This window comes from Ictidomys tridecemlineatus, chromosome 10 (genome assembly GCF_052094955.1).
Source record: "Ictidomys tridecemlineatus isolate mIctTri1 chromosome 10, mIctTri1.hap1, whole genome shotgun sequence".
Taxonomy (NCBI): Eukaryota; Metazoa; Chordata; class Mammalia; order Rodentia; family Sciuridae; genus Ictidomys; species Ictidomys tridecemlineatus.
Window position 1 is genome coordinate 120,372,217 of NC_135486.1, and position 17,183 is coordinate 120,389,399.

General features: G+C 38.8%; 1 protein-coding gene across 7 annotated transcripts in view; it reads left to right on the top strand.

The window, feature by feature from the left end:
• The window catches only part of Auts2 (activator of transcription and developmental regulator AUTS2), a 1,065,696-nt gene that overhangs the window by 117,138 nt on the left and 931,375 nt on the right, over positions 1 to 17,183 (top strand). The window lies entirely within an intron of this gene.

A 17,183-nucleotide genomic window follows, 5' to 3' on the forward strand; every position in this document is an offset into this window, starting at 1 on the left:
TCTGGAGCCTCCCAGGAATTCTCCTCCAAGGGCAGGGGAGCCAATCCCTCCCCCTTCTGCTGCCCACCAACACAGCCTTCCCAGGCTGAGTCCTGAGTGTTCACACCTGCCTATTCAGATTCCCCACTCACCTTAGCTGGTCACATGAGCTGCCAGACTCAAAGGGAAAACCATTTGGGCTCCCCTTGGCTTTTCTGACTGAACTCCCTTGGTGTAACCTTCTCTGTACATCTTTGGCTCCCATTCTTCTAGGTACATGGTAGGTATTTGCAAGGACAGTTTAGCAATGTTTGCTATGACTTCCCAGCTTTGCAGCAGCAGCTGCATTGTGGCTACCCCCATATGGCTCCGTCTCAGCTCTCTGTGGCCAATGGAGAAACAGCACTTTTTTTTTTTTAAATCGATAAAAAGTTTTTAATTTAAAAAAAATAAGTGACAGCAGAATGCATCACAATTCTTTTACACAAACATACCACAATTTTTTTTTAAAGAAAGAGTGAGAGAGGAGAGAGAGTGAGAGAGAGAGAGAGAGAATTTTTTTTTAATATTTATTTTTTAGTTCTCGGCGGACACAACATCTTTGTTGGTATGTGGTGCTGAGGATCGAACCTGGGCCACACGCACGCCAGGAGAGCGCGCTACCGCTTGAGCCACATCCCCAGCCCCATACCACAATTTTTCATATCTCTGTTTGTATATAAAGTATTTTTGACACCCAATCTGTGTCTTCATACATGTACTTTGGATAATGATGTCTATCACATTCCACCATCCTTGCTAATCCCCTGGCCCCTCATTTTCCCTCCCATCCCTCTTCCCTATCTAGAATTCATCTATTTCTGCTATGCTCCCCCTCCCTACCTCACTATGAGTTGGCCTCCTTATATCAGAGAAAACACTGGGCATTAGTTTTTTAGGGATTGGCTAACTTCACTTGGCATTATATTCTCCAGTGCCATCCATTTACCTGCAAATGTCATGATTTTATTCTCTAGGTTGGCTCCACAGTTTAGCTATTGTGAATTGTGCTGCTATAAACATTGATGTGGCTGTGTCCCTGTAGTATGCTGTTTTTAAGTCCTTTGGGTATAGTCTGAGGAGAGGGATAGCTGGGTCAAATGATGGTTCCATTCACAGATTTCCAAGGAAATCTTTGTATTGCTTTCCATATTGGCTGCACCAATTTGCAGTCCCACAGCAGTGTATGAGTGTACCTTTTCCCCACATCTTCGCCAACATTTATTGTTGTCTTCATGATAGCTACTATTCTGACTGGAGTGAGATGATATCTTAGAGTAGTTTTGATTTGCATTTCTCTAATTGCTAGAGTTGATGAGCATTTTTTCATATATTTGTTGATTGATTGTATATCCTCTTTGAAACAACACTTTTCAAACATCATTTTGCTGTGCAGTCTCCGGATCAGCTAAGTTCAGGCTGCTTTTCTGATCTCTGGTTTTTCTGTACCAAATATGTCCATTGTGTTTCTGTGTTCTCCCTCCCCTCTGTGGCAAACCTGTGCTGCTACTGCAGCCGCAGCCCCCTTGGTTCCAAAGTATACTTTTTTTTTCGATGAACCCCCATTTCTAAGTCTGTAAGACACTGTGAATATTCAACATTGAATTTTAGGGAAATTCTATTTTTACTGAGAAGCGCTGCTTGAATCCTGAGCCACAGAGGAGCAAGTAGGAATGCAGCCTTCATGTAGCCTGTCATCTTGAATCTGGAAAACAATGATATTCTAGGGTGACAAAATAGAGCTAGTGAATGTGAAGAGATATAGAAATGAGTTTTGTGTTTGAAAGTTATGAAGTGAGTTCAGTCCCCAGACAACATGCATATGGTATGAAGCATGGCCTGGTCTGTGAAGACAGAACTCCTGGGGAGCTAGGAGAATTGTTGGGAAAGACATTTGAAGTACACTGATTGGAAAGTGGTGATCCATAGACTCTTTATGTGCCAATATCCAAAAAACAGTTCTTAAGGATGAATTATAAGAAGGAAGGATGTAGAGGTGGGATGCAGTGCTGCATTAGATATGATTTTCCCACTCTTGAAATGCATGAGAAATTTTGGGATTCCCACAGTGATGACAACTTCCTTTTGTTTATGGATACTATGCTAGTAGTTTGTTCAGACTGGTCATTTAATTTTTTTTAAATATTTATTTTTTAGTTTGCGGCGGATACAACACCTTTGTTTGTATGTGGTGCTGAGGATTGAACCCTGGCCGCACGCGTGCCAGGCGAGCGCACTACTGCTTGAGCCACATCCCAAGCCCTCATTTAATTTTTCAATAGGAGTAAAGCTGTGTCATTGGAATAGAGGAAGGGAAGGCTATTTTGCTTTTAGATAAAATCTGAAAATTGAATAATTGTCTTAAAAAAGGGATTCTTAGTATGTTAAGCAGCTGTGTGATTGTGGGCAGTTCATTTATCTGTGCTTCAGTTTTCAAGTATGGACTTTGTTGATAAGTTTACATCATTGGTGTCTAAAAGTATGAGAGTTGGGAAATTCTAAGAATATCTTCATTAGAAATATTAGGTAATATTATTTGCTTAACAGAGGTAGATCTAGAAGTGTGTGTGTGTGTGTGTGTGTGTTTTGTGTGTTTTCCTTTAGAATATGTTACAACAAAGCATCATTTCCACTTATACCCATTTCCAAGAGGAAAATATGACCATTTCTGTGAGGTGGTCTGTATAGTTTTAAAAGCAACCATTAAGGAGTAGCTTTCAGCTGCTTGTTTTCTAGATGTCAAAACACATTTCATTTTAGCACTTGGTGTGAGAGTTGTCATAGAGTACTGCAGAGCAGAAAGGAGGACGGGATTGTGTCCTCTGCTCTGTTACATGTTAATTCGCGGTTTCTAGTAGTTTCTTTTCCAAAAGGCCTTCTGGCACTTTATCCCAGTTAATAATGCCATCTTCATTCATGGCAGCTAGTGTAGGAAACCTCTCCTCCCAATTTAGTCTTGGCCATTTGGTAGCAGAATTTGGTCAGGTATATATGGAATGTTACATTGGCTTCATGATTATCTGAGATCTCTTTTACTATGTTTGGGTAGCCTTACATATTGGAATTCTTTTTTCTTTTTGAGAAAAGGGGAAGAAAAGGTATGTATTATGAAGATAGCTTAATGGTTCATATTAAGATTTTGAATTCTGATTACCTAGGTTCCAGTTCGAGCTTCACTATTAGTTACGTGAACAAGTTAGCTCAGTTTCCTCATTTATAAAATGGGGATAATAATACTACCTGTCTGTAGAGTGCTGTGAGGATCAAATATTTAAGTGCTTGTAAGTCACTTAAACCAAAGACTGGCAATATGAGATCTGTAAATGTTAGCCGGTGTTATTCTTAGCTTTCTCACAGCCACTGACATTTCTAAGGCCTTGCAAGAAAGCCTGACCATTGGGTGTGGTGGTGCACACACTGAAATTCCATTTACTTGGGAGCATGAAGCAGGAAGATTTAAAGTTTCAGGTCAAGGGGATGTGGCTCATTGGTAGAGCACCTCTGGCTCCAATCCCCAGTATCACAAAAAAAGGAAAGGAAAGGAAAAAAAAAAAAGACTTGGTGGGCTGGGGTTGTGTGGCTCAGTGGTAAAGTGTCTGCCTAGCATCTATGAGGCACTGAGTTCACATCCTCAGCACCACATGTAAATGAATAAATAAAGTTATTGGGTCCATCTACAACTTAAAAAAAAAACGGACTTGGTGGAACAGTGCTAGAAATGATTCACTGTGTAAGTAATGGACTGTTGAGCTCTTACATTCCAGTTCACTGGCATTATTTAAGAAGCAGCTCATTGCAGTCTAAGGGTCATTTGGTGAAATGGATGAGTGGTCTTGTTCTACCTTCTCAGGCAGTGACCGAAAGTCAGGCCAAGCACCCTGGAATCCCTAGGCATCACCTGGACAGAGGGCAAACATCTATAGCACAGTGGTAGGGGAGAAATGAGTGGGGACTAGGCATAAATTGTAGAAGCAGTGTGAATTTGGTGATTATAGCAAATAGGAGGAATCTCTATGTGTAAGCAGAGATTTTGTTAAGATGAAGAAAAATCACTAACAATTTAGATGTGATCCCTGACTTGTCATCAATGTCATGTGTTACATCCCTGTGTGTGAGTTGTTTCCTCTCTGATCCCTGTGATGAAAGTTTTTCATTAGCTTTTAGTAACTGAGAGGAAAGGGTTGCAGAACGACCTGCCCCTGAGCCTTGGCCAGTACAAATCTTTAGCTTTACTTTTTAGTTATTTCAAAGAAGTTCTAAAGACTAAAGCATTTCATCATTGGTTTCATAAGGGAAATGTCTCTTTAATCTATCATGTTTCCTTATTTTCCTATCTATCTATCTATCTATCTATTTATCTATCTATCTATCTATCTATCCATCTATCCATCTATCTATCTATCTATCGGGGGTTGAGGGGCCGGGGATTGAACTTGGGCAGTTGACTACTGAGCCATATCCCTGGCCCTGTTTTATATTTTATTTAGGGACAGGGTCTCACTGAGCTGCTTATCACCTCGATTTTGCTGAGGCTAGCTTTGAACTCTGGATTCTTCTGCCTCTGCCTCCTGAGGAGCTGGGATTACAAGCATGCACCACGGGGACTGGCTTTTTTCTTTCTTGTTTTCTAAGTTTTATTTACTTTTTGACTCATCATTCATCCCAGACATTTTGCGTGTGATGTAAAAGGGCTCATTCCCCTGGCCTCACGTTCATCTAGTTTTTCTGCCACTATTTGTTAAGTCTTTTCTTTCCCCATTGAACATCCTGGTGGGCACCTTTGTTGAAAATCAGTTGCCTGTTTATGTCTATTTTTGGAGGCTCTGCTCTGTTCTGTTCCTTTGATTGATTGATTTTATTTATTTTGTACTGGAAGCACTTGACCACTGAGCCACATACATCCTCAACCCCCTTTATTTTCTATTTTGAGGTCTCATTTCACTAAGTTGCTGAGGTTGGCTTCGAATCTCGATTCTTCTGTCTGAGCCTCCAGAGGTGCTGGGATTACAGGTGTGAGCCACAATGCCCTTATTTGTATATTCTTATCCTAGTATCACACTACCTTGATTATTTAGCTTTGTAGCAAATCTTGAGGTGCAGTAGTGTGAATTTTCCCACTTTGTTTTTCTTTTTCAAGATTGTTTTTAACTATCTTTGGTCCTTAGATTTTTCATATAAATTTTACAATCAATTTGGCTAATTCTAAAATAGGTACCTGGGTGCTTTACAAAATTCCATTATTACCCAGACCATACTCCTGGAGTCAAATCACAATTTAGATTAACAGAATCTGACTTACAAAACCCACCTATTAAAACTTCCTACATTATTCTAAGTGTAGCTTAAGTTGAGAATCAATGTGCTAACAGGGTTTTAGTGTGGCACTTAAAACAAAATCTGCCATGCATTCTAGTGGAATATATGTGTGTGTGTGTGTGTGTGTGTGTGTGTGTGTGTGTGTGTAGCAGTTGTAATGGGCCCTCAAGTGGAAGAGCTTTTTGATGCTAATGAAATAGCAGAGTTGAATGAAGAAGACATGCAAGAGGAGTAAAATTAGAGTGGTCCAAGAAGGAGAAAGTTCTCTTACCCCAAGGGTAATGAGGTGATGCTTTGTGTGACTGCCTGCCATCCAAATCATTCATTATATTTTCACCTTAAAGCAGACTCAACTCAGTCTACAAACCAGTAACATGAAAAATGAGGAATGCTTTTGGTAAAGCACATAAATGTACTATTTTAGAGACTAGCTTTCCCCTGAATTTGGGAACGTTTGTGAAATGTGCATAATAATGAACAGAGAAGGCACATTCTAGAAGTGATTATGTTGGTTTTTTGGCTTTTAAAGTTTTTCCTTCTTAATTAATTTCTTGTCTTTAGACAAACATTGATTCACCCATTCTTCCCATGGGCATGGAGTTCAGTCAGAAATGATGCCTTTCTAAAATAAAGAATGAAGGACAAAAAGTTGTAATCACATGATGTTGTTCTTTGGGACCATACAAACTATGAGGACTATAAATCCTTACTAGTAATGTTCGTTTTAGTTTTGAACTACATTTTCCTTTTTGAAAAGAGGTTGGAACTAGTGAGCGGAGCCCTTTCTGTGATATACGTTCCCTACACAGCTGTAAAGAATTAATTTCAGTCAGTGCTAGCAGAGCTTGAATCTCAACTTTCTGCCTAGTGTTTTGGAAAATCCTCTCTAGAAAATAGTATCTACCAGCTATGATGTTATAACATTTAGATGTACATTGAATTTTTGAGTGTTTTCCCTATAGAAATAGCATGGAAACTCTTTTAGTGAGCTAGATTTTACAGCACATGCAAGGTGCTGGGATTGCAGGTGAGGATCATCATACCACCAGGCGATTTGCATAGAACTTGGGAGTTTTCTGAAACGAATCACAACCCTAACATTGGGGATATATCAGTATGGGAAAAAACTGCGAGTGTGGATATCCATCACAGTGTCTGAGCCATATCTGAGTACTTGGTGAAAACTTTTGGGGGGAGTATATAAAAATAATGATTTTAGGAAAAATAAAAACTGGCTGTACAGATAGTGGTTATAAAACATGGTCTTTGACAGAAAGACTTGCTTAATCCAGTTCCTGCTACTTATGTGACTTTGAATGAGTTAATATAACTTCTCTCAGCTTGGGTTTTTTTCACTTGTAAAATGGGGCTAATATTGTTGAGTGGTTTAATTTAACAAGAAAATGTATGTGAAATGATTGTTGTACTGGTTGACTCAGTATATGCCATGTAAAGCCTAGATGTTATTAGTTTTATTAACAGTTGACATGTTGACATTTGTGTAACATTTATGATCTACAGAGCCCTTTCACATGTTATAGAATGGGTCCTTGAATGTTTCACTGGCTTTTAATTCATTGCCTCGAGATTGTTCCTTTTCAGATACCTGTATAGCTTGTGTACACTCAGTTGGCATTTGTCATGCACCTTCATGCCAGTGTCTTCTTACCTAAATTAAATTCTAAAATCCACTATGAATACAAAGGTTATATCTTTCTTATTCATCTGAGTTGTCTGGAACAGAGTCTGGAGAAGTTGCTATTTGTTATGTGAGTGATCTTAGGTAAGTGTCTCTCTGGTTTGCCAAGGCTGCCTTTTTTAAATTTGTAAAATGGGCAGCCCTGAGAGGATTACATCTAGTAGTACACTAGGAAGTGCTTCCTATAGTTAATTACAAATGTTTTTTTCCCCCGTATCTCACTAGTTTAGCGCCATAGTAGATGCTTGGGAGTATGTATTCACTGGCATTTGGGGCAGGAAGGAATGTTGGGAACCCAAGTCTAGCCTGGGCAATTTAGTGTGAAGCCTTATTTCAAAAACAAACAACAACCAAAAAACAAAACAAACAAAAAAACCCGTCATGGGGACCAGGGATATATTTTACTTGTAGAGTACCTGTGGGTTCAGTCGCTTTGTCTGTCTCTCTCACACACATGAGATAAAATAAAGTTAAATGAAAAGTGAACATTATTCTTTGAAGGCCTTTATTATGCTGGATGGTATGCCAGCCTGCTAATAACTTGGTGAGTTGCCTTTATAGTATGTTTGTTGTCATTAAGGTGAGGGATGAAGTATAGGTATTTATGCATAGGTATTCTAAACAGGTTCAGCGATTAAACCCTGTCACGAGGAAGTAAATTTAATATGTAATAAAGTATGGATGGCGGTAGTGGTGGTCTCTGGTTGGTATGGAGGGGTGTGTGCATGAGGAGAGTCACCACGCAGCACACACTAGGATGCTGGCTTTGTGGAAGACTCTTCACTGGATATGCAGTTTACCATTCAATTTCTCTATTTGGTAGCTAAAAGGTATATATTTTTTGCATGTGCTTGTGTTTCTCAGTTTTGATTTTTTTCCAATTTGATTTCATATGACAGTAATGAAATTGGCTATGATTAATTTCAGCAAAGAAGACCCAAATATGAGGTATCCATTTTTTTATCATGTTATGGAGAATAAAGGCAAAAATATTTAAATTCTTTTCCTCATTTTGGAAAATGATACCTTTGTCAATTCCCTAAGAAGTAATTTATTATATTCTGACAGTACTTTGAATAGTCAAAGCATAATGTCTCAATTTAAATTCCTTCTTCTGGTACAATTTTTATTTCATAAGGTTTGTGCCTTTTGAGAGTGGACACTGTATTTCCCCAGGGGAGCAGGGTACCTAGTTAGAGTGTTACTTCCTTGACTATACTTGCATGTTTGATTTCTACCTAAGGGATCTTCAGGAAACAACAGAGTCTATTTTATTTAGCAGTCTTTTTGCAAATTGTTGCGTGCATGTGTTTTCATTTAGTTTTAGTCTATTCTCTTTTAAATCCTGTCCATGCTTTGGGATATGAGGAATTGGCTGTAGCTCAGGAGAGGTGTCATTTCTTTCCTAAGAGGGTAGAGGTGCCATACTTATTTCAGATAGTCAACATTGGTATCTGGACCTGTGAGGCATTCTCCTCTTCAGTCATTGGGTAGCAAATCTAATGAAAGAGCGGAGAGGGTAGTATTTTTTAAACTACAAAACAGTCATTATGGGATTAACTATTTGGTAGCCTTGGAAGTAGAGAAGCAATTTGCATTAGGAGCTGAGCATCCAAGGGTTTTTGATTTTATGAAATATGAAAAAATGATGAAAGTTTCCCCTCACATCTGGGACTTCAGTGAGGTTTGAAGATAGTCACCCTGTGGAAACCTTTTCTTAAGAAGAAAATAGTCAAGGATATAGCTTGGCACCATTTAAAAAAAGTATTTAGGTAGCAGGAAAGAGTAACCCATTGAGTTATCTGTAAAATAAGATGTCAACTTTTGAAGTTTTTGTTGTTTTTACAATGCTGGTGGCTCTTGCATTTTGTAAAGGAGTGCAAAGAGTTAAAAGTTGTGTCTCAAGATAAACCTCTGCTAGCCTTCTCAGCATGGTATATTGTTCTTTTCCTGCCCAAATCAGCAAGGTATTTCTAGACTTTGAAACAGGGAGTCTCCTCATTCAGCAGTGCTAAAACATACTTCCTGTGGATTGTTTATCTTCTTTGGGGTTCCTTAATAGCAGATCACAAATGTCTTTGTACAGAAAACCTTATGTTCTAAGAGGGGCTGTATATTTGTATTAAAGTCAGTGTAGCTCTCCACAGGAAGGCTAGTTTTTAAATGATACTTATTACACCTCTTTTTAGCTGGTATTTCATTGCCACCAAGGATTTACAATGCAGTAGCTCTGAGGTGAAGCTAGTAAGAATGCCAGCATTGCTAATATTTAGAGTCATAAAATTCTGGATATTGGACAAGCTTTTAATTACTCTGAGTCTGTCTTTGTCTTAATAAAAGTTGGATTGTACCCACTAAAACAAGATGGCTGAGTTTGCATTAATCTCCAAATGTAGGTTAATATCTTTTTAAAAGCTGTCTTTTAGACAAGAGACTTGAAAATTAATTTCCCATTTTCAGCTTAAAATGAAGAGCTCTTCCACATGTGGAGTTTGAACGGCTGCCATTTTTCTGATATTATAGATTCAAGTACCAATAATAACTCTCTATTCCTCTTTACTTTTCTTTTAAAAAAAAGGTAAAGAAAAATCTTTATTGTTTGGTGCTTAGCGACTTACATATATTTAAAAATTTGCTTCAGGGCAAACAGATGAAGAGTGTTTTCTCAGTATTGTTTGGATCACTGGGGATGAGGGGCATGATGATGGCTGGGATGCCATGGCTGGAAAAAACCTGGATTTTTGCACATTACACTACTACCTCTACTACTATCAAGTTAGGTGCTTTGAGATCTATAAATCTACTTTTGATGCCTAAGCATTTGCCTATGGAGGGAGTTCCCCAGAGTGGCGGATTGTTTTTTTATTTTTGTATCAGGGATTGAACCCCAGAACACTTAAACCCTGGAGCACTTAACCACTGAGATACATCTCCAGTCCCCCTTCCTCCTCCTGTTTTTTATATTTAAAGTTTGAGACGGAGTTTTGCTTAGCTGCTTGAGGCTGGCTTTGAACTTGTGATCCTCCAGCCTCAACCTCCCAAGTCCCTGGGATTACAACTATACAGCATCACATCCAGAAGAGTGGTAAATTAAGTGAATTCCTCAAGTGCAAGATAGGAACTTTCTTTTTCTTTCTTGTCTTCAGAGCATCTACTGCTATGTAGCCACTTAACACCTCTAACTCTAATGTTCATTTCTGTGCTGCAGATGGTCAGTTAGATTATAAGGGCTCTGAAAAGATTTTTATATTGAGTTTTCTCAGTTGAAAGTCTATCTGGCATACTCCCCGCCCCTGCCCAATCCCATCCCAGTTCAAATATATGTGTATCCAGTGCTATATTGATGCAGATTCCACATTGATCAGTGAGACTTTGGCAGGGGGAATTAGATTTAAAGCGGAGAAGTACAAACTAATATAGTAATCAAATGAAAGAGAACCCCATTCATAAACATCTTTCTCTTATTAAAGCTATATATAGGTGTTAAAAGCATTGTTTCCTTCTATTTCAATCTTGATTTTATACATGTTTTTATGATGAAATATTTGTTAATAATTAATCACTTCGAGCATTTATTAACATAACAAATTTCCAGCCATTTTACCCTGGACATTGTAGGTAGGGAAGATTCAGGAACCTATCCCTTGGGATCAAGCGTATTTGTTATTCAGACAGTTATTTTGTTTCCCCCAGAACCTCCAAGTTTCTTATATAATTTGTAAGATGTATTTGTCTTTTTCTGTGTCAAGTCTCTGACCCAGTATGATTTTGTGAAAGGCATGTCTTAAGTAGAACATTTTTTTCATAGGTTTTATAGGACAATCCCACTGCTGAAATTTACTTAATTACATAGTTTTTGGATTATTAATGGCAAAAGAAGGAATTAATACCTGGATGGTCATTTGCCCAGAAATCGATTACTGTGATTGATGGAGCTGGGGTGTCAGACCTGCTTAGAAAGGAGGTAACCTTACCATGTGCTCTCTTTGAATGCTTGCTGGGTTCTCCTTTGGAAGAGGGATCACACTTTTGGTGACATCACAGAGTAGGACTAATAAATGGTTGTTGTGGGGGCTGAACATAAAATATGTTTAGCAGGGGACCGTTTGATTAGCAGATGTCATGAGATTTAATTATTTTTAGTTTGTGGAATTACTATTGTCCTTTAAAGAAATCTAATTTAGACGATCAATTAATAAGAAGAGTGGAACTGCTTAGAGGTGGATTGAGGGCACAAGCAGGTTAAGCCTGTCTCTTTCCCAAAGCTGTCAGCCTCTTTTCCAGAAGCCTCAGGCTCCACAAGATGGCCATAGCACCCCTGCAGTGTGGTGAGTCCTCTTCAGTGGGGGTGGCCGCACAGCCCTCTGACATGTATGTAGTCTATGAACTTGATAAGAGCCAGTCCTTATCTGAGTCCCTGGTGTAAACAGCCAGTGTAGTGTCTGGCACAGAGAGCAGAGCCTAGTGAAATGTTTATTGAATGAAAACTATGGAGGGAATTTATGTCTCACATTCAGTGTTGAAAGAATTCCGTGAGGTCCTTTCTAACCTAGACTTTCTAATCTGTATTTGCTTCAGAAAGCAATTTTTAGATCTCATTGTGGAAGGCATGAGTGTGGGATTTGTTTTTCTTTTTTTTTTTTAAGTTGTAGTTGTACACAATGACTTTATTGTATTTATTTATTTTTATGTGGTGCTGAGGTCTAAACCTAGCGTCGTGTGCAAGGCGAGTGCTCCACTGCTGAGCCACAGCCCCAGGCCCATAATTTTTTTTTCTTTAGTACTGTATTTCCCTCATTTAGAACAGCACCTGAAATTAATGCTATATTTACAGCATTTAGAGTGGCACCTGGCATTAGTGAATATTTGCTGAATACATGGCATTTGTTGAAGAATGTGAAAATAACATTTAAGATAGTACTTTGTGTACCTTTCCTTTCTTTTTCTTGGGAGAATTTTTGTTTAAGCACTCATCCATCTAGTGATCGATGACTCTTCCTCTCACGAACCACCGATTCTTTCTCTATATCCCTAGTCTCTTCCTTCCCAATACATACTTGTTAATGGGAAAGAGATCAATGGGAAAGAGATCAGAGATATCCAGGTAAACCAAAGTCTTCTCAGAAATGCAGTAGAATTCCCGAGCACACAAATTGGGAAACCTGTTAGCTGATTTGGTTTGACTCGGATATTTCCTGTGATTTCCAGTGTTATTGTATATTCCTGTTTTCGAGTGAAGTGAAATTTTGTTGTAGGTTTATAACCTAGATTAATTGGGATATTTTGTGAAACCTCTGAAGTATTATCACTTCATCTTTATCCTTGCCTCTTATTCTGCATGAAAAGCATTAGAATTATTTTAGAAAAGATATAAATTGGTGTGTGTTATCCAGTGTAAGCTTAAAGGTGATTAGCATTTTGCATAACCTTTACAACTCACAAATTATCCACTTCCCTTCTCAGCAAGTAGTCTCTATGTCAGCAAGGAAGCACCTGCTACAGCTTCTTGTCCTGTGATTTAGACTCCTGTGGGTCCTTTGTGGGTTTTGGCTTCATCTCTATGGGAAAGGGCTAAAAACTCTTGCTGAATTTTCTCCAAGGATCTCATTCAGTGACTGGTACTACTCAGGAGAGGAGGCAAGGCTGCACTCCTGTTCAACAAATATTTGGGGTTAAATTGATTCAATAGGTTTGGTTCAAAGCCCAGCTTTGTTTTTTGTTTTTTTTTTTAAAATAAGAAAATAGGATTTTTTAAACTATTCATCTTACTCATTTTTTTTTTTTTTTTTTTGCTGCTGTGGTTAAAGGACCTGACTAGGACAACTGTAAAGGAAGAAAGGTTTTAAGGGCTTACAGTTTCAGAGGTCTTATTCCATAGAAGGCTGGCTCCATTCCTTAGGGCTCTGTGATGCTGAACATGATAGCATGGCAGAAGAGGCAGCTCATGTGATCAGGAATCGCAGAGACAGATGCCACTCTCCGGATACAAAATATATACCCTATACCACTCCCCTAATGAATCACCTCTTCCAGCCACACCTCACCTGCCTCCACTTACCACTCAGTTAATCTCATCAGAGATAATTAAATTGATTAGATTAAGGCTATGGCCCAATATATCTCCTAACCTCCTTGCGTTGCTTCACACATGAGCTTTTGGAGGCCAGCACATCTAAACACTCTGTCCCTGGTCCCCAGAAACTCACGCTCATCTGACACTGCAAAATACATTAGTCCATTCCCAAGAGTCCCCATAGTTGCAATAGTTCCAACATCGATCAGTCTAAAGTCTGTTCTGAGGCTCAAGGTAATCTTGCACTGTGAGCTCCTGTAAAATTAAAAGTAATTTACAAATATCCAACATATAATGGTACAGAGTAAACATTTTCATTCACAAAATTAGGGGCATAGAAAGAAGAGATAAGACCAAAGCAAGACTGAAATCCAGCCGTGCAATAAGTCCTATAGCTCCATTTCCAGCATCTGGGGCATAAGGCATCCTGATGTTCTCTCCCAAGGGCTTGTGTAGCTCTTCTCTCCCCTGTGACTTGTTTGTTGTAGCTCAAGTGGCCTTTCTGTTGGCTTGTCTCTGTTCAGTTCCTGCAGCTTTCTTAGGATGATGTCCCACATTACTGTCATTTCTTAATCTTGGGGGTCTCCATTGCAGCTTCAGCTTCTTCACATCTTCATACTTTGACTTCTGAGAGGGTGCCTGTAGGGTTTTTGATCCTGCTGTGCTTTGCCTGGCCATCTAGGTTTTTCTTTGAAATCTTGGTGGAAGCCTCCATAAACCCTTAACTCCAGTATCCTGCCTTCCTGCAGAACCAGCACCACACAGTTGATGCCAAGGTCTGCCAATATCTTGAGTAGTGGCCAAGCCTCCAGGGACCCTTGCTGCAGTAGCCTCTGGGTGGCTGAGCATGTTGAATAAACTTCCTAGGCCCCTTGTGCAAGAAGGGTGTGCCCCTCCTGTGTCTTCTCAAGAGAATTTTCACCTTTACTCTCTTATGCTTTAGGTAGGTGTGGCCTTGTCAGCTCCTGAGATGCTCTCAAGCCATCTTTCTTATTGTCTCTGGGCAAAGTCTTTAGCATTTCTTTAGTGGTGGTGATGTCTTTAACAAGGCAGCTTCCAGAGCCCCAGTTGTACTCCTGCTCTCAAGTTTTTCAAATCTTTCTGCTCTGCTTTCTGCTCTGCTTTCTGCTCCTGATTATCACACTGAATTTGGCCTCTACTCCAAATTCCAGTAGCATCTTCCTCTGAACACTCTTGAGCCCTTTCTAAGGCTGAGGCAGGAGGATCTCAAGTTTGAGGCCAGCCTTAGCAACTTGGTGAGGCCCTGTCTCAAAATTAAATATAAGAGGGACTGGGGATGTAGCTAAGGGGTAGAGAGCCCCCTGGGTTCAATTCTACCTCCTCTCTAAGAAGTATGGTTTGCTACTTTATCATAAAATGACGAATAATATAGAAGCACTTTTGATGCTTCTATAACCAAATGTCAATGCATGAATAAACGAGACAATCTAGTGAATCCCAAATGGCTCAGAAAGACAAAAAGACAAAAATTAAAAAAAAAAAAATTGGCACAGAAACTGGTAGTGTTTTATGGCTGTATTACCAGTAACACAATTGGCAAGATAGCTTCTAAACTCACACAGAATACTCAAAATCCCGATTCTTCAGAAGAAATGTCATGAACCATGTAAACTATAAGATTATTTTCTCTAAGCCCACACAAATATTACTTCCCTTCAAATGTAATTTCTGATTTACAACTCCAAAATATAATCTATATTGGAATTTGCATAAAACTCAACAAACCTCCAGCAAGATATTAAATTTTAAATTTGCATGCGAGAATGGCCAAGTAATATTACTCTAGTCAAGGAGATCATGTCTGTAAACTTGAGAGCTTGCAGATATAATGAGAAGAAAAATTGTACACTTCAGTGAAAGCAAGTTGATTAAAATGCTCTGATGCAGTTGTGGCAATGCAAAATAAGGCAAAGTGCATTTCAGATTTCATAACCTAGACACTGATAACATGAGAATCGCAATTCCAATATAGGGCAATGGAACATACAGGCACAGGCTCCATCTATAAGTATTACTACAAAAGTAGTCTTAAGACTTTGAATGTACCTGGCCCTACATTGCCTAAAGAATCCTTTGTTATGATAAAGGAAATATATTACCAGCAATGGTTTACAGCAACAGGGATATTAATAGCATTATCCTCACAGGCTTTAGAACCCAGCCAGTGCATTAATAAAATTTCAATATGTTCAAGAACAGGACCTTGTGGTTCAAAACTCTGCAGCCCAAGGCAAGCAAATGTAGTAGAGCACTTTCACAATAGGCATTGCTTAAGAGCATGAGGATAATAAGTGACTGTTAGAACTTTCTGAGAAGCCTGTTTACATTGCAAGTATGGCTTGTTTGTAAACATTATAAGCAATATCTTATTTATAAAAAAAAATACTTGTTGTGTGGAAGTGTGAAAATCACTGATTTATTGGAATGGGTCCTAAAATGGAATGGGTCCATTTATTGGAATGGGTTGGGGGAAGGATAAATCAAATGCTAATCCAGGTCTAGTGCCTGTCTATGATACCTGGGTTAACTTTGCCCATAAAGATGTATGTTCTTTGAGACTCAATTTCTAGTCCTAAATAGTTATTTAGGAGAAATTAACAAAATACCTAGACAAAGACTTTTACATATATATTATAGCTACTTTACTTTTAACAGTCCCAAATTAGAATCCAACCCAAAAGTTTATTAACAGGAAGACAACGCAAGACACTGTAGTATATCCAACCACAGAGCAATAAACAGAACTAGACCCCTGGTACATACCAACAACATGGATGAACCTCAAAAAAACTATGCTGACTGGAAGAAGCCAGATATAAAGTGTATTAACATATGATTCCATACATACAAAATTCTAAATAAGAAAACTCTATAACCAGTGGTTGCTTAGAACTAGGCATAAGAATGACAGATTGCAAAAGAGGTCACCCCTAAATTTTTTTTTTTTTAAATACTGGGAATTGAACTAAGAGTACTCTCCCACTGAGCCACATCTCTGCAACCCGCCACCCTTTTTTTTTTTTTTTTTTTTTTAAATTTAGAGACAGGGTCTCACTGAGTTGCTTAGCTCCTTGACATTGCTGAGGCTGGCTTTGAACTCATGATCCTCCTGCCTAAGCCTCCCAAGCCACTGGGATTATAGCAATGTGCCACCAAGCTCAGCAAAAATGTTCTATATCTTGATAGTGGCAGTCATTATAGTTCAAGGCTCATAGAACTGTCCAATAAAAATAAATAATTTCATTGTGTGAAAAAAAATACATGTCCTTCTTAATCCATGGCAATCTTATTAAGAAACAAATGAATTAAGTTATATATGGAAGCTTAATACACAAGTAAAGAACAAAGCCAGAGCAAGCAACACTTTTTTTTTTTTTAACTCTGAAAGTCAACAGAACGTAGTCCTGACTATTCACAACAATGATGAAAGCTCAAGTCCTGAGCATTTCCTATGTACCACACAGTGCTCTAAGGTCTCCACATGGTATCAATTCATCAAGTCCTCATAACAACCTTTCCTTTTTATTGGGGGGAGAGTGCAAGGAATTAAACTCAGGGCGTCGCAGATGCTAGGCAAGTGTCCTACCACTAAGCTACATCTGTGCCCTTTCTTTTTCATTTTTTGAGACCCTGGTCTCACTAAGTTGCCCAAGCTGGCCTCAAACTTGTAGTCCTCCTGCCTCAGCCTCCCTAGTATCTAGGGTTTTAGGTATGTGCCAGCACACCAGGCTAGGAAGGAACTATTGTTAGTCCTATATAACAGATGAGGAAATTGAGGCACTGAAAGGTTGAATAATTTGTCTAGGGCCAGAAGAGTACCTAGAATAAACAAATTTTTAGAGAAATGAAAGAGTCTTACCGGTAGAAAAACATCAGGCCTGAAAAGGTATTTTCCCAGCTAAAGACAAATATCAAATGGATTTGGGGACTAATAAAAACAAACAGTTTAGAACAACAGAAGAAAAACATCATTTCTACATGTCATGAAAGTGGATTACAGGCTAGAATTACCAAAATTAACCATCTACTATTTGAGGCTTTGCTATGTATTCTCAT